The sequence below is a fragment of the Pleurodeles waltl genome, chromosome 1_1, assembly GCF_031143425.1.
Source record: "Pleurodeles waltl isolate 20211129_DDA chromosome 1_1, aPleWal1.hap1.20221129, whole genome shotgun sequence".
Lineage (NCBI taxonomy): Eukaryota > Metazoa > Chordata > Amphibia > Caudata > Salamandridae > Pleurodeles > Pleurodeles waltl.
In genome coordinates, this window is record NC_090436.1 from 846027197 (window position 1) to 846052559 (window position 25363).

A 25363-nucleotide genomic window follows, 5' to 3' on the forward strand; every position below is an offset into this window, starting at 1 on the left:
GAAGAACACTGGGATGCTCCAGCACTTTTCTTGGATAACAATAACTGTTGGCACAATTACTAACACTGCATTACCAAAAACCCAAACTGAGTACCATAACAATAAGGACTGCGACACTTGGGCTGGCTTCACAGAGATTCACTGTTGCACACTCCAATTAGAAATGTGGTTGCACTTATCATGCACAAGAAAGACAAACAAGGGCTTTAATTATATCATATATAACTTTCCTGCATTCATAGGGTTAAAGTAAAAGGAACAAAAACAATTCAAGAAATACAAATGTCCACTCTGCGTTTAAACAGTTAGGGTGGCAGAGTTTCGTTTGGTTTCACTGTGTGTGTGAAAAACCCTTCAAAAGCAAATTCCTCAAACCTGAAACACAGGCATGAATGATACAATTTAAATCCAAGAGTTATGCTATTAGAGAAAGAAAAGTCATGTAAATGTTTTTTTTTAATTGCACTGTCACTTTTTGTAGTACTTGAGCTCAAGCAGATTTCCTGAAGCACATTTAGGCAAGTAACTACAATAATAATGTAGAATGTTCAAAATGCGTTTGTCTCTTCAAGATAAGCATTCTGCCAAAATACGAGGTCTGAAATACACCATCTGTTCTAGGAAAGCGCGCCGCTCAAAGAACAAACTCCCTGGAGAATACTAATCACTTAGCTGCAGTCTTTTCCGGAGTGCTGGAGGAATGCCTGGTGTCAGCTGGTACAGGAACGAAGAAAAGAATTGCCTCAAAAGTCCTGAATACGAGGATGACAGCAGGGGCTGGACTGCCAAATCAGATGCTGAGATCAGGATGCAAAACAAAGCCAAGCAGGGAGGCATGCTTCACTCTATTTATAGCCAATCCGGAAAGCAGTTGAGTTTCCACATGTGGATGAGTCACCACACCCAATTAGAAGCACATGACTACACCACACCCCATTAGAAGCACATGTCTACACAATACCCAATTAGAAGCACATGTCTACACTTGCTCACATTAGCAAACAAGCATTTGTAAAAAAAGCATTGATAAAAAACAATTGTATAACACAGAATATTATGTTTACTTAGAAACATGAAGGTTTAACCAAGAACAGAGATATGATTTAACCCTAATCTCTGGGGATGCTGACAGATAACGCAGGAGACACCTTGGGGATTCCTGATAGTCCTCCCCACCAAGGACCCTCTCAAAGGGTGGGGCTTGGAAGGATACAGGAGATGGAATTGTTTAGTAAGACTTGGAGCATGAACTGTGGACGCAGGTTCCCAGGAATTATCCTCAGGCCAATAGCCTTTCCAAGCCAATAAATAGTCTAGAACACAACGGATGCACCTGGAGTCAAGAATTTTGGCCACTTCAAATTTCCATTGCCCATATAATTTTGCGGGGGAGGTGGTGGGTGCATCACGGGTATGAGGGGAACAGGGACGGAGTAATGACACATGAAACACAGGGTGTCCCTTGAAATCATCTGGCAATATCAGTTCTACTACCACAGGATTGATGATTTTGGCAGTAGGAAAGGGGCCTAGAAATCAGGGGTTTAATTTTCTGGATCCTGCAAGATGGAGATTTTTTTATGAGAGACACATCTGATCTCCTATCTGATAAGAGGGGGCAGGTATCCTTCTTTTGGCTGCTTGTTTTTTTACTTGAGCTTGGTAGAGTTTTAAATGGTGTTGTACTTGTTTTTAAATCTCCTGTAACTCTTTATGTTGTTTCTGTATTGATGGGACTCCTGTGGATATTTGGGACCCAGTTATAGGTAGCATTCTTGGGTGTAGACCAAACAGTAAAATGGGGATACTCCTGTAGCCATGTGGACACTGTTGTTATATAGAAATTCAACAAGAGGTAAAGCCTTATCCCACTCAGTAGACCATGTGTCAATGTAACATCTCAGGATTTGCTCCAGCGATTGGTTGGCACGTTCCGTTTGCCCATCCATTTGTGGATGATATGCAGAAGACAAATGGACATCCATACCGACAGAGGAACAGGAGCTACGCCAAAACTGTGATATAATTTGGGGGCCACAATCGGAAAGATTTGTGGTGGGCAACCATGAAGCCGTACAATGTGTTGGACAAACAAATCAGAGAGCTTGGAAGCCGTAGGGAGCCATTTTAGTTAGGTATTCTACAACCACCCATATGACAGCGTGTCCATTGGAAGCTGGGAGATCAGAAATAAAATCCATACTTATGGTATGCCATGGGGCCACCGGAATTGGCATGGGAAGTAACAATCCTGTGGCTGGAGTATGTTGGATTTTAGCCCGAACACAGGTAGAACAAGTCTGGACGTAGCTTCTGACATCCTGTACAAGTTTGGGCCCTCAAAACCATCTTTGACAGAGATCTAACATAGTTTTCTCACCTGGGTGACCTGCGAGGACAGAATCATGTCCCTAATGTAACACTGTATCCCATAATTCTTTGGTAGGGACGTACAACTGATCAGCAGGGTATAGTAAACCCTCTTTTTCATACACATCAGTTGAACAGGGAACCTTGTGTTGGGCTACCCATATTTTCTCAAGGAACTCTTGGGAAGTGCACACAGCCATGATTTTTTCTGGGGGTATAATGCTTCTGACCTGTTCTAGTGCAACATCAGAGGAGAAACCCATCCTAGACAACGTGTCTGCCTTTTGTTGTGTAGTACCAGGCCTATAGGTGATTACGAAATCAGAATCATTAAAGAATAGAAGCCAGCATTATTGATGAGGTCTCAGGGCCTTGGTCGCTTGAAAAAAATGTCAATTACAATGATCTGTGTAAATAGTTACGTGTGTCTAGCTCCTGGTAGGTGGTGACACCATTTCTGAAAGGCAAGCTTGATGGCCAGAAGTTTCCGCTCCACCACCGTGTAATTTTGCTCTGAGGGTAGCAATTTCTTTGAGAAGTAAGCTACAGGATGAAAATGCCCAGTCTCAGGATCTCGTTGGGACAAGACACCACCCTCTGCCATTTGGGAAGAGTCTGCTTCCACGAAAAATGGTTGAGACGGGTCAGGATGATGGAGAAAGGGTGCTTCAGTGAATGTGTTTTTAAGATGTTGGAAGGCTTTCTCAGCTTCTGCATCCCAGAGGAACTTAAACCCCTTTCCTAGGAGACAAGTTAAGGGAGATACCACTGTAGAAAAGTGGGGTAAAAATCTTCAATAATAATTTGCGAAGCACAAAAACTGTTGCACTTCCTTGATGGATCTTGGGGCCAACCAATACAGGATGGCCTGTATCTTGGATCTATCCATGGAAATTCCATCGGGAGTGATCACATATCCCAGGAATTCTACAGTTGTAGTGGGAAAAGCCCATTTTTACAGCTTGGTGAAGTGATGATGCTCACAAAGCCATTATGAAACCGCTCTTAAATGCCCTATACGTTCCTCAGTGGAAGACGAATAGATCACAATGTAGTCTATGTATACCACTATACAGTTATCCAGAAGATCTTGCAGCACTTCATTGATAAAAAATTGAAACGCTGCAGGAGCGTTACAGAACCCGAAGGGCATCACTGTGTACTCGAAAAGTCTGAATTCCGTTCAGAACATCGTCTTCCACTCATCCCCCTTCATCACTCAGATCAAGTGGTAGGCGCATCAGATGTCGAGTTTAGTAGAAATGATCGACTGATGTACCTGATCTAAAAGTACCGGGATCAACGGAAGTGGATACCGATTTTTTATGGTCACTTTGTTCAGTGCTCCATAATCTATACAGACGCGCAACTCACGATTCTTCTTGGGTACGAAGAACAAAGACGACGATACTGGTGATGTTGAATGACAAATGAAACCCTTAGCCAATAGATCATCCAGGTAAGCTCGTAGGTACCGATTCTCATGCTCAGAAAGAGCATACACCATACTACATGGTAGCGTTGCCCCTGGAATCAAGTCTATACGACAATCGTACGACCTATGTGGCGGCAGCTGGGTGACCTTCTGTTCACTAAAGACATCATGGAAGTCTTTATACGGTGCAGGAATGGCCAGTGTGTCATCCGGCTTGATAGCTGTACTATGTGTGGACCCACAATGCAATGGTGTCACTAGCAATGGTTTGTCTTGGTAACAGGAGTGCCAGCAATGTTTAGAGTCTAATGTCACTGTCCTTCCTGCCTAGTCAATTTTGGGATTGTGTAACTGAAGCCAGGGTATCCCCAAAATGGCTGCAAATACTGGGGTATCTATGAGGTCAAAATGAATTTGTTCTGTATGGTTGTTTGCACAAAGCATGGACAAGGGTGCTGTTTGATAAATGATAATCCCGGAGGACAATTCTGAGCCATCCACGGCTCTGACTGGTTCAGGGATGTCTTTTCTGACAGTCGTAATACTTAGGGATTTAGCCAAACCCAAGTCTAAAAGGTTTCCGGTAGCCCCAGAGTCAAGTAGTATGGGAATGACCTTACGAACCTGAGGGGACAACACTAACTTCACAATAAGAGTTAGATGTTGAGGTACTGGACTGGTGGTATTAGCCAGAAGATGTGAGACCATATTGAAAGAAGCGCTGGATAAAACGGTCTCAGAAGTTATCAAGCCAGTTAGTTTTCCACCTGGTCAGGAAGAGAGAATTCAGACCCTGTTACCGCTACGATGGCTTTCTTTGGAGCAGTAGGCTTGTTAGGACATTCCCGAGCAAAATGCCCTGCCTTACCGCAGTATAAACACAGTTTAAATTTTTTCCTACGTTCTTTTTCTTCCTTAGATAGTGGGCCCCGCACACTGCCAATTTGCATGGGCTTGGGTGTATCATGAGTGGGAATGGTGGACTCCGTTTTCTCAGTTTTGAGTACCACTAAGTGTGTCACCCCGGAATTTTTCTCCCTTACGTTCACTCAAGCGGTGATCCTATTGTACCACCAGGTCAATGAACTGGGAACACTCCATAGGAGGTTCCACAATTTGGGCTAGAACATCCTTGAGATCATCCCGAAGGCCACAATAGAAGAGGGAGGTCCTCTTCTCCTGTGGCCACTCAGTCTCTGCCACCAACCGATTGAAATAGGTGATATAGGTCAGTAGATCCTTGTTTCCCTGGCACAAATTCAGCAACTCATTTTCACTGGCTTGCACGAAGAGGTATTTGGCAAACAGTTTCTGCAAGGCTTCCTTGAACCAGTTGTAATCATACAGTATAGGGTCATTGCGCTCCACCATCAAAATAGACCAATTAGCTGCATTACCTCCCAAATAAGAGACAATAAAAGCTACCTTTGCAGCATCATTGGGGAATGCAGCTGCCCAATACAAGAACTGTAGATGGCACTGGTTAAGAAAAATATTGAACTTGGCACTATCCTCAAAAAACCTTTCTGGAGGAGCTAAGGGCATAGGAGTTGGTGTTGTGACCATTACCTGCATGGGTTGTGTGGTGGAAGTCTTGGGCCTGAATCGGCCAAACCAAGGGGCCTGTAGTACTGGAGATCTTTGTTTTAGTTTGACTCCTCCACAGAGGGGGTTTACTGCTGTAGTTCAGTGTGCAACTCCAGTTTCTCTTGCTTTAAGGAACTTCCTTCTGTAATCCCGCTAGGGCCCTAGTTATATCTAATGAAGATGGAGCATACCGATCAGCTGGTAAAGCCTGTGCTAAACCTTTGAAAGTACCCATTGAGGAATCCATCGACCAGGCAGCCCTGTATGTTGTGGCTTGGCTTTATGTCGAGACTGGGCCACTCACCTGAAAAGCATGATGTCTGCAGGGGCGATGGTATGCCCGACCTCCTGGAACACCTCTGGGCACTTCCTGGTGGACACAGAAACCCCAGCAGGTGTCCCAAAAGGGAAGGGGAAGTGGAAGAGAAAGAGACAAAACACTGCCACGTCTTGCCGGTCCAGCCAGGCACCCTGTATTTTCAGGGGGCATGTTGTTGTTGACAGAGTGATAGTAGAGTTAGTGCACTCAACTTCCTTGAAACTGAATCTCTCTTTTTGACATGGGCATGGGAGTGGTAGAAGAACACCAGGATGCTCCAGCACTTTTCTTGGATAATAATAATTGTTGGCACAATTACTAACACTGCATTACCAAAAACCCAAACTGAGTACCATAACAATAAGTACTGCAACACTAGGGCTGACTTCACAGAGATTCACTGTTGCACACTACAATAGGAACTGTGGTTGCACTGATCATGCACAAGAAAGACAATCAAGGGCATTATTTATATCACATATAACTTTCCTGAATGCATAGGGTTAAAGTAAAAGGAAAAAAAACAATCCAAGAAATACAAATGTCCTCTCTGGGTTTGAACAGTTAGGGTGGCACAGTTTGGTTTGGTTTCACAGTGTTTGTGAAAACCCCTTCAAAAGCAAATTCCTCAAACCTGAAACACAGGCATAAATGACACACCTTAAATCCAAGAGTTATGCTATTGGAGAAAGAAAAGTCACGTAAATGATCTTTTAAAATTGCACTGTCACTTTTTGTAGTACTTGAGCTCAAGCAGATTTTCTGAAGCAGATTTAGGCAAGTAACTACAATAATAATGTAGAATTTTCAGAAATGCATTTGTTTCTTCAAGATAAGCACTCTGCCAAAATACGAGATCTGAAATACACCAGCTGTTCTAGGAAAGCGCGCCGCTCAAAGAACAAACTCCCTGGAGAATACTAGTCACTTAGCTGCAGTCTTTTCCGTAGTGCTAGAGGAAGGCATGGTGTCAGCTGGTACAGGAACAAAGAAAATAATTGCCTCAAAAGTCCTGAATATGAGGATGACAGCAGGGGCTGGACTGCCAAATCAGATGCTGAGATAAGGAAGCAAAAAAAAGCCAAGCAGGGAGGCATGCTTCATTCTGCTATTTATAGCCAATCAGGAAAGCAGTTGAGTTTCCACATGTGGATGAGTCATCACACCCAATTAGAAGTACATGTCTACACCACACCTAATTAGAAGCACATGTCTACACTTGCTCACATTAGCAAATAGGTATTGGTAAAACAAGCATTGATACCAACAATTGTGTAACACAGCACGTTATGTTTATTCAGAAACGTGAAGGTTTAACCAAGAACAGAGATATGGTTTAACCCTAATCCCTGGGGATGCTGACAGATAATGCAGGAGGCACCTTGGGGATTCCTGACAAGGGGATGACACGAATGAGAGCAGGATGAGTGTGTGATGATGCTGTGCTGGCAGGTATGAGTGGAGATGTGACTGTACGGGTAAAGGTGGTGGGAGAAGTATCTGTTGTTGTGTCTGCAGATGTGTGTTGTGTGTGTGCATGCCTGTGTGAACATCTGTGATGCCCATGTCTGCCTTTGTGCACCTTGTCTGTTGTACTGGGTGTATGCATGTGTGTTGGTGTGTCATGGACAGGTTTAGGGAGAGGGCTTGCGGATTGGGAACAGGTAGCTGGAGGGGGGACAGAAGATGAAGGGACACTGGCTGCCGTCAACAAGGAGGTCAGAGCCTGAAACGATCTCTAGAGGCCAGACAAGGCACTGTGAATGCCTTCCAGGAATGCATTGGTCTGCTGCATTTGGGATGCCAGTCCCTGGATGGCATTCACAATCATTGTCTGCCCCAAAGAGATGGACCTCAGGAGGTCAATAGCCTTCTAACTGAGGGCAGTAGGGCTCATTGGGGCAGGGGCAGAGGTGCCTGCGGCAAAGGAGATGCCCACCCTCCTGGTTGAGTGGGCACAGGCAACTAGGTGGGGTGCTAAAGGGAGGGTGGTGCTGGAAAGGGGGGTGGCTGGAAAGGGTGGACAACGATGGTGTTGGTGTGGTACCAGAAGGGTCTGCCACTGCCAGGGAGCCACCATCGGAGGAGGAGTCTGAGTCAGATGTTGTGGTAGTTCCAGTCTTTGCCATGGTGCTCCCCTCGCCCTCCGTCCCACTGGTCCCCTCGGCTTCACTGCTGGTCGCCTCCTGGGTCCCGTGGGCTGCAGCATCCCCACTCGCCGGTGCCCTTCCTACTTTGCCAGATGATGCTAATGTACACATAGACAGAGGAAGAGAGAGAAAAGGAGGGTGGCAAAAACAGAAAGGGAGGAAAATATTAGAACCCACACCTCCACTTCACACACAAACAATGCAGATAGCAGTCCCTGGCTGCCAAACATTGGACAATATAGCTGTGTTTACCAAAAAGAGTCATGCAAGCTATGTCCATAACCCATTACAACTGTGCAGACCAAACCCCTGCATGGAGACACCTACATTCCCATCATTGCAGAAATGACCACTCCTAGAATCAATCCCTGTAGTATAACCAATCACATGTCATCCACTTTAGGATGATACAAATCTAAGCAGAGAGTGACTCGGACACTAACTAACTGACTGGAATGTGATGAGTACATGTGGTAGAGAGGATCCATTGATGTACGAAATGATGCAACTGCAACCCTCACGTAACATGCCTGTCATTACCCATATACAGTGCCATCATGACCAACTCAAACTACTAAGTACACACAGAGATGGAGGATGCAGCCACTGACATGATAGCAGACTAGAGAGACCCATACCTACAGCAGAACATGTGTCACTTTACCACCACTACTCAACCTACATGGCTCAACATAGCATCCATCACACACTCTTACCTGATGGGTGTGGCAACCAGGACTGTACATTCCCTATTTCACATCTGACTACATTAATTCTAAGTCCAAGGAGGGTGAGAGTACACAACCATACAGTCACACTTACCCCCTTGTGGCTGCTGTGCTGCCTTCAAGCACCCATCCAAATCAGGGTACGCCACAGCCAGTGTGCGGGCTATTAGGGGGGGTCAGGGTCCGACGTGCACCCCTCCCACATTGGGAGGCCATCCCCAGCTGGGCCTCTGTGGTCTTCCGGGCCCAGCGACAAAGGTCCTCCCACCGCTTCCTGCAGTGGGTGCTCCGCCGGCAATGGTCCCCCAGGGTCTGCACTTCCTTGGCGATGGCTCGCCATAACCCTTTCTTCTGGTGGGCGCTGACCTGATTAGGAAACAATGAGAAAAGGGGTAACATGATGTAAATGATAACAATCCAGCAGTGAGCGTAGGTGACACATAAAGAACACTGCTCATGCACACAGGCAATGTCCCACACATATCATGTGCATGCTACACACCGGATCAGTCATGACATGTGAATGAGCACACACAGACATCGTCAAACACACAACTTGGGAACCGTGGATTTTGTACTGACCTGTTGTCCTGGAGCTCCATACAACTACCCATACAGGAGTAGGACCCCTTCCACCAGTTTGGCCAGCTCCTCTGTTGAGAAGGCTGAGGCCCTTTCCCCTGCAGTGTGTGCCATCATTGCTCCAAGAGACATGACACAGCAGCACACAAAGTGGAGGTCTGTATCACCCGAATGCCAGGAGTCAAGTGACCTGTCTCACACAAAATGGCGGTTATGACTGCAGCCGTCATGACCATCACCGCCGGCGGTGATCGTCATTTCCGTTCCAGTCTTCCATTGACACCAATGTTAACCAATGAGGAGTTGCACAGCGGTTCTGACCCCACTCCGCCATTACGACTTCCGCCGGCAGAACAAGGTCACTTCCAGCAGTCCAATGCATGCCAGACACGCGAATGCCATTTTAGTTTGTGACACTACTGTCCTGAGTTTACACAGCTTCACTACCTGCCTGTCAACACAAAACATACTTCAGGTCTGACATTGTGAATATGGACACATGTAGTGCATATCTAGTGAAATGTGCAGACTTAGCACAACAATTGTCAGCATCTTTGACCAGTAAGGTAAAACACAGGAATAATGTAGGTGTACATGCCCTGTATACTTCCATCAACACAGTAATCATATGCCATCGTCTGGTTAGGTATGGATGGAAGAGGAATGTGTACTGACACATTATAGGCAACTTGCATGACTATTGCATATTGACTGTTGTGTGTCATACTGTATAGCCTACATTGTGATACACATCCTGATTGTTGTTTGTATCCCCGCACAGATTTGGCCAGAATGAAGTGAGGAGGAATGCACCAATTTTACAGCCACTCATAGATTTTGAAACCATGGAAGAGCACCACGTCATCCGGACCTATCGACTGAACTGTTTGTCTGTCAGGGAACTGGTCACCCAGTTGAAGGCAGACCTCCTGCTGGGTTTGAGGAATTCCCATGCCATCGCTCCAACAGCCAGGTGTTGTCAGTCCTGCATTTCCTGGCGAGTGGCTCATTTCAGAGCACAGTGGGACTGGCTGCAGGCTTTTTGCAGCCCAGTTCTGTAAGGTGTTGCAGGATGTGCTGGATGCCCTACTCAAGCATGTGCACAGGTACGTTAGGTTCCCACTACCTCAAGATTTTCCCACTGTGAAAGCAGCCTTCTACAACATCTCAAATGTCCCACATGCCATTGATGGGACTCACATTGTCCTTGTCCCTCGAGGATCAATGAACAGGTCTATAGGAACAGGAAGAGTACATATTCACTCAATGTACAAGTGGTCTATCTTGCAGACCAATATATAACACATGTGAGCGCAAAACTCCCTGGATCAGTACATGATTCCTACATCCTGAGGAACAGCAGTATCCCTGCAAAAATGTCCCAGCTACAGTGCGAAAGGACCTGGCTCATAGGTATTAGTATTGCCTCTCCATGTCAGAAGCCTATACCACTCATGACCCAGTCAGCACTCTGCCTAGCAATGTTACCCATGGCCATGTTTCCTTTCCCAAACAGGTGACTCCGAATACCCCAACCTGCCCTGGCTCCTGACATCTGTGAGACATCCAACTACATTAGGGGAGAACAGGTTCAATGAGGCACATGGCCGGACGAGGCGTGTGATTGAACGTACTTTCAGTCTCTTGAAAGCCAGATTTTGTTGTCTCCATGTGTCTGGTGGTGCACTACAGTACAACCCAGGGAAAGTCTGCAAGATCATTGTTGCATCCTGCATGCTCCATAATCTGGCCTCCGGCAGCACATCCCTCCGTTGGAGGAGGGGGACATTAATGCTGGAGCTGTGTTTGTGGCCGGTGACTCTGAAGTTGAGGGGGAGGCAGACGAGGATGAGGCACAGGACAACAGGACTGACATGATTTGTCACTACTTTCCTTGATGTACAAGTATGTCTGCATTACATATCATATGTGCATGGTAGTATATTGTTGAAGGCAGTCTGTAGGCAGTATTTGCATGCATCAATGTATGTGTGGGGACTGGAGCCTTATTTACTGGTTGACGACCTTGATGGGTAGGTGACTCACCATGAGGGGTAGTGGAAATGCAAAGCTGCTAACTTCATTTGTGGTATGCCGAGGCTATTGCGGTACAGCCTTAAAGTTGTGAAGGTTTAGGGTCCTCAGTCCGCCTATTTGGGGTTATGTTTCGGGGACTTCTCACTCTTGTCCTGCTGCGTAGGTATATAATGCTTTGACATATGCTGGGTGTCAGGTACCTGTTCATGACTACTCAGAGAGTTGTGCAACTGAGTATAATCTTTCCTGTACCACACATGTGTGAATACCAATGCAGTCCCTCATTTATGGTGCAACATAGCTGCTGGGGCACTCATCCTGTGTTTGTGCTCAACTTCTATTGATGTATGACTGTAGTTTACATTCCTACCACTTTGTACCTCATTCCATTTATTTATCCCTCTTCAGGTGACATCTCTGTTTGCAGTCTGCTGGCTGTATTTGCCTATTGGTGTAGTTGACAGTGGATGTTAAAACAAAATGAATGTACTTACACACCTGCTGGAGTATCACAATCATTATGTAACTTGGACATCTGTGTTTTGTAGACCTGTGTATTACGTTTTTGTTCTTCAACATATTTGGCAATACTAACAATAAAGAGACATGCACCATACTTGTGGTTATAGGTGTTTATTTAGTGTAGCATTCAACAGTCCAGAGGAGTGGGGTAGTGGTCTAGGTGATGATCAGTATGGGTGGTCCAGCTGTTAGGTTCATAGGTCCTGTGACCATTAGCCTCAGAATTATGTGACCTTGGTGTTGGACAGCCAACAGGGTGTAACAGTAGCACACAAGGGTGACATATCAGAAGAGGGTTCACTTCCTGGTGGGGGGATTGGTCTTGGCCTGGTGTCCTGCAGGATGTCTGGATGGGTGAACTCTTTTATGGGGGGGATCCTCAGCTGCAGGGGTAGGGATAGGGATGCTGTTTCCTGTGGGTCCTCCTGCTGTGACTCCATTCTAGTAGCAGGTGCTGATGTTGCGGGCAGTGGTGTTGACTGACTACTGGATGGGACCTGCTGTTGGGTGGAGAATGTCTGCAGGATGCTTTTGAGTTCCTTCAACTCCCCTAATATATAGGCCATGGTGGCATTGTGTGCCTGCCACTGCTGCCTGGCCTCCTGGTAGTATTCACCCTGTAGCCTCTGTGTGTCCTGCAAGGTGGTGAGTATCTGGCCCAACTGGTCCTGGGTTTGCTGGTGGGCTCCCAGGACCCTGGAGACAGCCTCCCGGCCAGTCGTGTCCTTGACCTGCCTCATCCCTTGTCCCACAATTGTCCTCCAACTGGCCTTTGCCCCCTGTGCCTGTGCCCACCTGGTGCAGTGAGCCCCCTCCGACTGACACCAGGACAGCCATTGTCTTGGGTTTGCACCGTTCACTCCTGTCCCTGTCCTGTGGTGCACACTGATGATTGATATAACCTTGGGACACAGGTATGGGAAGGTGGGCTCTGCTGTGCACTGGCTGCCACAGGGGAGGTGGTTTAGGTTGTGGGCAGGGTAAGGCTGGTGGTGGTGGACTAACCACTTATGACTGATGGGCCAGGTTCATTGTTTGAATCCAGACTTGGCTGTGGATCATCCCCTATTGCTGCTACATCCAGGCATGGGCTTCCTGTCACTGGGCTCCTCTGTTGTTTGTCAGTACTTGGGAGACCTGTGAGATGAGAGGTATTGTGTCAGATGATGTAATTTATGCGGTGACACACATGGTTGTATTCCCTCATTCACTGTATTTGCAGGGCAGTACACTGCTTGTGTTCTCATCAGTGGAAGGTTTCAATGGTCCTAATTTACAGTTCAGTTTACATTTGCCTTGCTATTGTCATTGCCATGTACTGATGTGCATTCCTACCACATATTGGTGATGGGGAGTGACATGGTTAACGTGTAATTGCAGAGATGTGATATGGATGTAGCAGTCAGGCAAGAGTAAGGAGAGTTGCATTGTGGTAGTTGTGGTACTTTCTGCTGTGTGAGGCATACATGTACTAGGTTGGGCTGTGAGGGAATGGCGTCAGTGGAGAGATGTGACATGCAAGTGTGGGTATGGGGCCAATAATGGGATTGTGCATGTTCGGGTGGTTTGCGGGGGTGAGAAGGTGGTGGCGGTATATGCTGTGCACAGGGACATGGTGGCCAGTGAGTGCAGTGGACCTACCAGTGTCCAGTCCAGTAGCAATTCCAGTCAGGCCTTCCGGATGTAGTATGGCCAGGACCATCTCCTCCTACGGTGCCATTTCTGGGGGAGGTGGTGGTGGTCTGCCACCAGTCCTCCTGACGGCCACTTGGTGCCTGGAAGCCATTTCCCGTACCTTCCCCCTCAGGTCATTCCTCCTCTTCCTAATATCCTCCCTTGTGTGTGGATGGTTCCCCACTGCATTCACCCTGTTGACTATCCTCTGCCATAAGTCGTTCTTCCAGGCAATGGATGTCTGATAGCCCAGTGCTTCAAACAGTCTCAGCTCCACGTTGACAATTTCTTCGACCATTACCCTGAGCTCCTCTTCAGTGAATCTGGTTTTTTTTTTGTGGTGCCGTGGTGGTTTTGTTGTGGGTGGGGGTCTATACTGTGCAGGGATTGTGGGTGTGCTGTTTGTAGTTGTAAATATGTGTACTGATGTGCATGTGCTCTGTGGTGTTTGTGTGCAGTGGTGTGTTGTGTGCTGCGTGCTTAGTATGATGGTGCCTGTGCTATCTAGGTGAAATGCCTCCTTTCAGTGTGTCCTTCTCTCATTCTATCTGGGTTTCAATTTGCAAAGGGTTCTGGGGATGTGTGGGGGTGTGTTTTGTAGTGCTGTGTATGTGTTTCAGGTGTCGCTATTGGTGTTATCCTATGTGGTGCAGTGTTGCTGCGGTGGTGGCTACTTATTTTCCTGTGGCGGTTTGGACTGCCAATGGATTATGGCTGTGTTGTTTTCTGCGTTGCTGATATGTGTATCAGAATTTGGCGGGCAGAATTTTCTCGACGTGGCGGTGGTGGTGGTGCAACCGCTTCCTTCTTTCCGTCGTTTGGGCAAATGTTGTTGTTTTTCCGATCAAAATTTGGCAGTGTTGTGTTGGCCACTTGTAATCTGGCGGGCTTCACTCCACCATCGCTGGCGGTGTTTCGGCTGCCTTTTGACCGCGGTCTTTGGGTATGACCACCAAACTCGGAATGAGCACCATAGTCTCATTCAATTGGCAGCCATATGACAACTAAAGGAAACTGCCATTTCTACCTTCTTTAACCACAGCTAAGCAAATCAGCTCATGGTCTGATGGGAGGAATGGGTACTTAGGACAAATCAAAATGTGGACAGGTTTCTGTGTTGTATACATGACTTATTTATTATGTGGAATGGAGGATCTGGTGTTGTGATAAAGTTTGTGATGACATTGAATAAGAAGTATTTTAATCTAAGGTTGATCAGTCATATGAGAAAGATATGACTGAGTACTTCTGCTTCACAGTATAGGCTGTCAGTGGCAGTCTAGAAACACACTAATTAGGGAATACAACAAATGGGAGTAGTATCTTACAGGTGAGGACTTAGGCCCATATTTATACTTTTTTAGCGCCGCATTTGCGTCGTTTTTTGACGCAAAATCGTCGCAAACTCACAAAATTCAATTGTATTTTGTAAGTTTGCGCCGATTTTGCGTAAAAAAACGACGCACATGCGGCGCTAAAAAAGTATAAATATGGGCCTTACTTCCTCTCCTCTCCAACATAGGTTGAGTGTCCCTTATTGAGAGCACTTGAGGGTTTACTGTAAGTGTATTGGTGAAACATCCAGAAAAGTGAAATACATTATATTGGAATGGTTTTAAGAATATATTTACCCTATGAGTTTCCCTGACAAGGCTTAAGAAAGTAGGGAACCTCATGAATTAGGGCATTCTTTTTACCATGGATTGAGGAAAGAGGAGCCAGTAAGAATGATTACTACATACAACAACCAGGCTGGAAAGGTGGCCACTTTTGAAATAAGCATTTGAGTGCTAAGCACTAATAAGATAATAGGAAAGGTAGTAAGTTGTAGACTCCAGATGGCACCATCCCTATCAGATAGACTGTGGAAGGGGTAGTCTCAATAATTGTGAAGTCACATGCCGAATCAGAAAAACAATTTTCGCTCTCTAAAAGGCTTACAAATACACTACAAACAGAAAGGTTTGTGAAGTGCCTCCTGATATAGAAAGGAAACTAATTCAATAATGGATGATGTTTAACTCTAACTATATTGCTTATATTGTAGTGTGTAGATGCAAGAAGTAATATAGCGGCAGTTCCATTTTTCCATTAAAGATACTGGAATATGTATTGTTCATAAATAACAAAGCAAAATCCAACATAACAGGTTGCAATCTAGGAATTCTGCCTTTCATACATGATCACCCTTGATGAATGCCTTTTTTGCTGAACCCAGTTTTTTGCTGGCTATAGAACTATGTGCCCTTTACCCATCTTACCAGTGATATAATGCATGTGGTCCTTCTTTCAACATTATATACTTTAAAAATGCTATACAACTTGTCAAAAAATCCTTTTGACAGGCCTAATCTTTCCGTTCAAATGTTAATAAGTCACTCATAAGTAGACCTTACTGGACATAAGACAGAGTGCATGGAATTTAAAAGGAGGCTATGTGGAAAATTAATGTTAAACATATTGTTACAGTGAAACAGCCCTGAATGCTTTTTTCATGGTAGTAAGATTGGCAGGGAAAATACTGGGATTCAATATTACTTTTAATAATGGAATCTCCACCTAGCTAGGAAACACCTAGAAATGTCATTTTTTTGATCTGTATAGATTTCATAAAACTCCAATACACTGGAGAAGTTGGATTTTTGCGAAATAGCAAGGCAAAGGTTCTTCCAGAAAAGTTTGTTTTTCCTGTCTAAAGCCGCTGGAGACTAATTTGCATTGGCCCCCAGGTGCAGTCCTTTTACTGTTTAATTCTCCAAGAGCAGTGGCAAAGACTTGGGTGTGGGGAGGTGTGTCTGTTCCTCTGGCTGGATAACAATTTGGACAGCACACAAGAATATAATTAATTTCAAAGAGGGCTCCTCTGCCATAGGAGGATGGCAGTTCACAGTTGCACAAACCTTTTATTTGTTCCCCCATCAGCCAGTCGTCACTCACAGTGGAGAGGGAGCTGCCTCAGAAATCATTGGAAGTGACCACATGGGAGGGGTTGGTCATTTCCCTGTTCACACCTGTGGGATGCACTAACAGGTGCTGCACAAAGTGAGAAGTGTTTCACCATCTTAGGTATAGGGAGAGATGGGCACTGTGGGATTGCTTGCTGTAGGGCACACAGGAAATGCTGCAACAGTGGTTAGTGGTAACCATGGGAATTTGTACTTTATCATATAGGGAGGGGCCAGAAGACACAGACCCACAATCTGATGCCGGGTATAAATATTGCATCCCCATTACCCTCCTCAGTACAAAATCAGACCTGTGGAAAATCAGAGGAGGACTGAACTTGATATCTGAGGCCTGGTAAAAGCCATAGAGAAATGAACTAGCACTACTTCTTTTACCAAGGACACAGAAGTGGACTCCAGTGGTCACATGGCTTCCACCACCCCTATTTATGCAACCGGGACACAACAAGAACAAGCTACACGAGGCCTTTTCTTCAACTACCCAGCTGACCAGTTCTAATTAGACATGCACTGGTCCATCCTGCTGGCTACTGCTTGAGCGAGGCTTGACTCTCAAGTGTTGGTCCTGTGGTCCTGGAATTCTGGGCTGTGTCAAAGTATACTTCTCCTAAAAAGCTGGGAAATATCAGACTTAAAAATGTTTTAGCTTTAAAGACCTCTGAAGGACCTTGACAAACTTAGAAAGCTGATCCGATGAAGATACAAACCCACTTGGCTAATTACCAGGTTTCATCTGCTGACAACTTTTTCAAAGAAGCAACTTCGATTCAGCAGGACCTCACTGGGAAGATATCAGACCATGTGGAACCCTGTTCAGCTAAAGCCTTCAACCCTGCCTTGCTGAAGTAACTCAAGCTCCAAAAAAGTGTGGGTCCCAGAGCTTCCCTGCAGAAAGTCCACAACTTCACCAGGACCTTGTCTTGAACTATCAGTTCTCATGGTGCCTTTCTCAGTCACAGCCTACTGCCTTGCCCCGCTGAAGAATCTGGACTTCCAAAACAGAGGTTGAATCCAAAGGTAAAATGTCCGAGTGGGTGAAATCTGGTTTCTGTAGTTGACAATGGGACCTCGTCCAGGTCTACCACAACCAGCTGACCACAATTGGCATTTAACAGGTTTGCTATTTTTATGTAAAACTGTAAAAATTCATATTATTTTTGTGTCCTGTTATTTACTAAAATGTACTCTATTTCTTTATTTTGGTATGTTTCTTGTGTGGTGTTTTAACTGTATTACTGTTTTGGTGCTACCTAAACACTTTACACATTGCCTCTTAGTTAAGCCTGTCTGCTTTTTGCTATAGCTGATAGGGTGTTGAGCTCAGGTTTATCTAGTGACTTTAGTGGTTCACCCTAACAAGGGATGTGATTATTACCTGAGGTGGGTAGTTACACCCCTCAATTTATGCTCCAGTTTCTTATATCCACCAGTTCAAAGGCAGTAAAACAGAGGTTTTCAATTTCTTTGGAATACATTGCACCCTGAACAATCTTAGAGGAGCAAATCCCATTTCTTAAGAGCAATCTTAGTCTAGGTACATTGTAGGCTTGGGGTTTAACAATAACTCTGCCATGACAGTTAGGAAAGAACTGCGGAGAACTGCGGATGCTTGTATTTCAACACTGCATAAATGATTTGTCAATATATTAGTTTATAGTAATTAAAGTGGTTGATTTGTATATGGTGAAGAGGCTTCAAAGAAAAGTATTTGTGCTGCACAGTGCATAATATTATATTGTACCACATGAGTTGGTCTTGACTTTTGTAAATTTTTTGACTTTTGACAGTACTTCAAATAGATTTCAGAAATGTATATAATGAAATATGCCCACTTGGATGGTGATAGATAAAGCAACTGCAGTTTAGGCATACATATATATTTCAAGCCTCAGTGTAAGTGAAGAGAGGATCAGACATTGCTTCACCAAAGAGGTACAATTCCTGTTATGAAATACTAATGCAAGATATTATCTATTTAAGATATTTTATTTAGCCTAAATTCTAACTTAGATGGTGAACGTCTAGAACCATGTTAATAGTTTTTTTTTAATTGCGGACCACACATTTTTTTACATTTTGAAATGAGCTGTGTAACATTTCTTCTGTTTTCTAGATTTTATATCTGACCTACATCACCTACATCTTTAAAAGATTAATTGACCAGTGCTTCACTTATTGGAGCAAGGCTGCATACACAGTAATATATATATATATATATATATATATATATATATAAATACATATATATATATATATAAATATATATATATATATACATACATACATATATATTTTTACTGGGATCTACTGCAGTAAGAATGCGTATACGTTTTGGCTTCAGTGGTGCATTATGGGAAATTAAGGAACTTATTCCATTGAACTATGACATCATAAGACTTCAACCAATGAATAAGGCTGATTGGACAGCCAAAACGCATCTCTTTGCAAATAATTAAGCATTGCCGATTTTCACTAATAAAACACGGAATTCACTCAGAGTCAAGCTTTGACTGATTTTCTTTGTATGTGTTGTTAACAGGATGCTCCATGCCTGTGTTGCTGAAGCCGCCTTGTCAGGGTTGGGGGCCCCATTTTCTCGTAGATGCAACTTGGAAACTTTAATGTGGGGGTATGACTTTCTCACTTCTCAGGCTGACAAAGATGGCATTTAACCTGTAGTTTACAGACTTTCGTGAGGTGAGCAAGGGATGCCAGAGAAATTTTTGATTCTCTCAGGCGGATTTCTGTTGGTGGATGTCCGTGATGCTACTGGATGGGTAATGCTTGCGGCTTGCTAGAGGAGTCTAGACACTCTTTGTGAAACATTTTTGTTTGTATCAAATAATAACTACAGTCTTTTGAAATAAGAATAATATGCCAACGCAATTAATTTTTTACTGGGATCTACTGCAGTAAGAGTACGTACAAGTTTTCGTTTCAGTGGTGCATTATGGGAAATGAAGGAACTTATTCCATTGAACTATGACATCAAAAGACTCCGACCAATAAATAAAGCTGATTGGACAGCTGAAACGCATCTGCTGCAAACAATTAAGCATTGCCGCTTTTCACTAATAAAACACAGAATTCACTCAGAGTCAGGCTTTGGCTGGTTTTCTTTGCATATATATCTATATATATATATATATATATATGTATAGATATATATGTATATGTATATATATATATATATAGACAGATAGATAGATAGATAGATAGATAGATAGATAGATAGATAGATAGATAGATAGATAGATAGATAGATATTCACTGAAAAAAGCAAAGGTTACAGGGGCATCATAGTTAGGACATAGAACTTAAAAAGACTTAGAAATTCCTTAAAAAAACAACAGGTACAGAGACGTTATAGATAGGATCAGATTTTCCAAACACAAAACCATAGAAATTCATCAGTTATAGTTATACTTATCTAAAAAAACAATAACCTGTGCACTTAGGTAACTATTACTCACACCCCCGCCATACACAGTTTTCTCATCAACAATTTTACATCAAATACTGCAGTGATATTATCAATGATGCCATAGAAGTTGTAATGGCTGATGTATTATGTCAGGTAATTAGCAATGCATGGTGATGTTGCGAGTTATAGTTACCTTAGGGCACAAGTTATAGTCTCTTATAACTGCTGCATTTCTATGTTTTTGTGTGTGTAAAATCAGTAAATTTCTAGGTTTTTTTAAGGTGAAGTATTAATTACCATATGTTAATTTAACGGCTGCCACGGATGGCCACAGGCCATGAGTGGCAAGGTGTTGACATGCAGCCAACTCCACGCCGTGGATGGCCTTCAGTCACACATTTATTTTTCTAAGTCTAGTCACACAAACATTTGAGAGATTGCACAAATTGCTGAGTCTAAATCCAGTGTCAGAAATATTAACCACATCTTGGAAAGATTAGATTTACTATTCTATGTTAATTAACACAAACATTCGAGAAAGTGAATACATTGTTGGGGAAATGAGGTTTACCTGTCTAACTCCAGTCCCTCAAACCTTGGAGAAGCGCATAGAATTTAAAGGGGCGCTGATTTGGTGTCCTAACACCAATTCAACCATTATGTCTGAAAATGCATTCATTTAAGGGTTCAGAAATTTATAACCCAAACACCCAAAAATATATTTGAACCCCAATATTTCCAATAAAAATCATCTAATAACAAGTACTAGAATAATTCTAATTATAACCCACAAGGCAGTAAATAGAGTTGAATACCAACATTTTTTTAAATAACATACAATAAACACATTACCAAAGCCAGGTTTATCGCAGAAATTAATAACAACATATATTACAAAAACATTAAGCCAAAAATCCGTCAACTGCATCATTTACAACCAAAGTGTCCCATATTCCAGTAAAACAAAAATATAGTCAAATGATGAAAATAATGATTGCCTGAATCACAAATTAAAATGCGCTCTAAAATATATAACAAAGACATCCTTATTAAACATGCACAATCAAATTACAAATAGAACCTAAACCACATTAACTACACTTGAACCCCCAAAATACCTACTAAATAATTTTATCCTAAAATTAAAATTATTGCAACCAATTTCCTCGATACAAATCTTTTTCTGAGGTGGGGAAGTGTAAACGATTCCAAGTCCAGAAATCATTGAGTCTACCTTGAAGTAAAGCAACACGACCAGTGAGGATTAAATGTTTGCTATTGACCAAATTGACAATAGGGGTAGGGACGTTTTCCTTCTTGACATCATGGCTTTCCATCCAATTAAGCTTTTAAATGTAATATGACCTTTTGGTGCGACAGCAAAGAGGTTACAGATATGTGCTGAACATATACTCATCAGCCACATGTAATCCAAATTATTGGCTGCTACTAATGATTAAAACAATGGTTTTACAGAACAACATATTAAGCGAACCATTCTCTTTTAAAATGAGCGGGGATTTTTGTTGTATGAGTGTCATAAGTAACCTACTTCAGCTGTCTAGTGGCCATTTTTGAAAATCACAGCCAATACCGTGGAGTATTTATTTTATTACTTCCACAAGCTACTTGAGATTTACAAAACGACTGCAGTTTATCTTTCTAATAAAGCTTTGTCGTACAAAAGATTTGCAGAACTCTTGTTATTTTGATCATTAAACTTTTCTCTTGCTAACCATTAACCACTTCTCTCCTGTTAACCAGAACATGTTTATTTCTTAACTTCAATGCGTTTTTATTGTTGTTCAAAAGCCTCATACAGTTTTTTCTAAAAAAAAGACCTTGGTGCTTGACCCCAGCTACCAAGTGTACGCTTGCCCTCCAAACACCAGTTACATTTTTTAGAAATAGATTGTTTTGACTTTGCAGGAACTCCAGCATCAGCAGTGAATATCTTCATTTTATCCTATAACTTTAGTTATTCGTATCATAGTAAGTTAAAGTTGCAAGTCCACAAATATGTGATCAGATTATATTATGTCCTGGGTATAATGGAGAGCAGAAATGTACCCACCACCTAACATCGGAGGGAACCTCAGGGTTAGCCTGTTGTACTTAAACAAAATGAAGATATAAAAATAAAAGAGCAGTGGTGCTGGGATGCATTCTTGCTTCACTAATAGATAGGTTGCCAGCCCAGTGGACGTCCCTTTGCCCAATTATTTAATGAGTGAATCTTGGTATTATTCAATAATAACCAACTTTCCCATGCTGTCTCCTCTAGTGAATGCACAAGAGTCCACAGCAGTCAGTCTTGTGATTCCTAAAATTATTGTAGCAAAGATGAGTGCTCAGCATTGCAGGTAGTTCTTAAATGCTATAATCAGTGCCTCTGGAATTATGCAACTAAAATGAGCATTTGATTTAAATTGTGTGGCAAAAAGGCAAATTATGCAGTGTAGTGCACCACATTTGTGATAGTATTAATCCACTATATTGTGTTATTTTTACATGTCAACACTGTCTGGGTAATGGTTTTTCCTCATTACTACCAGTTGAACGCCCAAATACAGCAATACGAAAATGAAAAGTGACCAATTTACCTTTCCAAAAAGCTTTCTACTATGCAACAAAACGTCAGCACATTTTTAGTAACATTTGATCCGTTTGAGATAGGAACATTTTCTTTTGAACTGCATTTTATGCAGCAAACGATGGATTATGTAGCAAATGAGGCAAATATGCAATTATCCATAAAAGGCCACAAGTCACAAAATCACATAATACTAGAGGTCTGCATAGGACATCTGGAGAAATAAATCTCAAATCTTTTAGGCTGTCTATGAGATCTTACACCGTTGCATAATCCCACTGAGAGGATTTACACCCACAATCAGTTATGCAATGTCCTTCATTCTCCTTGTTCTGTTTATTAGTCTCATACTTCTACAGTTAACTTGGAAATTAATAGAAAATTAGGATAGAGTCAACAAATATTAAATATATATTACTTTTTGTGTCATTTTGCTTATTATTATTACTTCTACTACTACTACTACTACTAATATTAATAATAATAATCATAATAACCATCACCATAATCATAATATTTTATGAAAGATATTTGAACAAAGACTATGTACAGATTAATACAAAATGTATGTATTTAGGGGCATAGTTATACTCCGTTTGCGCCGAATTTGCGTCGTTTTGTTTGACGCAAATTCGACGCAAAACTAACTCCATATTTATACTTTGGCGTTAGACGCATCTAGCGCCAAAGTTCATGGAGTTAGCGTCATTTTAATGCGTGAACACCTTCCTTGCGTTAATGATATGCAAGGTAGGCGTTCCCGTCTTAAAAAATGACTCCGATGCATATGCGTCGTATTTATACTCCCGGGCACGAATGATGCCTGGGAGTGGGCGGGTCTAAAAAACCTGCATTAGCGCCGGATTTTAGCACCTGGGTCAGGGCAGGCGTTAAGGGACCTGTGGGCTCAGAATGAGCCCAGAGGTGCCCTCCCCTGCCCCCAGGGACACCCCCTGCCACCCTTGCCCACCCCAGGAGGACACCCAAGGATGGAGGGACCCACCCCAGGGACATTAAGGTAAGTTCAGGTAAGTATTTTTTTTAAAAAAAAATTGTGGCATAGGGGGGCCTGATTTGTGCCCCCCTACATGCCACTATGCCCAAAGACCATGCCCAGGGGACAGAAGTCCCCTGGGCATGGCCATTGGGCAAGGGGGCATGACTCCTGTCTTTGCTAAGACAGGAGTCATTTCAATGGGGGTTGGGCGTCGTAAAAAAATGGCGCAAATCGGGTTGAGGCGATTTTTTTGCTTCAGCCTGACTTGCACCATTTGTGGACGCCCATACGCCATTTTCCCCCTACGCCGGCGCTGCCTGGTGTACGTCGTTTTTTTTAACGCACACCAGACAGCGCCGGCGGCTAACGCCGGCTAACGTCATTCAATAAATACGGCGCCCGCATGGTGCTTCAGAATGGCGTTAGCCGGCGCTAATTTTTTTGGCGCAAAACTGCGTTAGCGCAGTTTTGCGTCAAAAAGTATAAATATGGCCCTTAATGTCTTCCTCCTTGCATTAGTAGAGTCGCTTCTCTATTTAGCTTATTTACCTTACAGGCACTTATCAAGTTTGAATGAAAACACAAATACAGCTAAGAATGTGACATACGTCTTACTACATGTGCGACATGACAATGACTACGGTTTTGCTGCTGACAACATTTGGCCAAATTTCTAGTTTCTCATGCTCCGATGAATCGTTTTATAAGTTCCGAGAGGTAAAGAGGAACACATCAACCTTTTCAATCAATAAACAGTGTAACCCATTTGGCCACACATTGAGTCTCTGAGGCAGAAGTCTAGTTCAGAAGTTTTATTACAAATGCAATGACACTCTTATGTAAATGAATCTCAGGAACATATTATACAAGTACAGAATCACCAAAGGTGAAGTAAGATCCCTAATCAAATTAAATCATACAAGCAAAGACATACCAATGTTTCAGTCACAACAATACAATTGATAAGGAACAATAATTGGTGTTCCGAGTCCAAATTGTGATCTTCCTGCCTAACCATTTGAAAGCTAAGGAACTCTAACTATTATAATTAAGCTAAAGGAAAGGCTACCAATTTCTCAAAAAATTTAGGAAGTAGAATAATCAAAAGTGTCGGCACAACTGAAACCTCAGTAAATGTTCTGCAAATGAGCAAGAAGCCACTTTAGCCAAAGTAGAGAGATCTGTATTCCTCTGAGTCTACAGGGATCCACTCTAGTCAAAGGGTAAAACGGGTCTGTCTCACCTAACCAACTAAGCACCACTTTAGACCTTACAGAACATTGGAGAGTTCATGTTATTATCACCCGTAGTTTTCCAGCTTCAATACACATTTTGGAATTTGCAAATCCCATCAGACCTTCATCTCATAGACTGAACATCAGAACGACCTTGAAAACATCCTGTTTCCAGGAGCATAGAGGGAAGTTCTACTTTACATCTTTTAGTTAGTGCTTCTTGTCCTTGCCAATATACCCTCCCGTACCCTTTATCTCATAATTCACAACAGGCCTTTCATTAACTGTAGACTTGTGCAACTGCACCTGCAAATAAAGAAAATGTAACACAGCCAAAATTCTATGTTGTAGGTTAAGCATACAGAAACAGTTCAGGCTTTAAGTCATCAACTTAACACAGAATTCAATGCACATTTGCATACATGGCTATCCACGTATTTCTCCTCTCAAGTACAATAAATGATAAATAACTGTAATGATATAACATTTAACTATAATAATATGGAAATCCCATTACAATGAATATAAATGCATACATGTGTTAATTTCTAATTGCTAAATGTCATTGAAGAAACATGCGTAAAATATTCCTACATTTCCACTTGTGAGTTCACCTTGAATAATATTATTTGGATGCACTACATCAACGAGCACACATTTATGTTTTAGTTCTTCATGTCACTTCTGAAACACATAATGCAACAGCCAAGTTATGCTCTCCCACTGCTAAACTGCTTTTTGTTG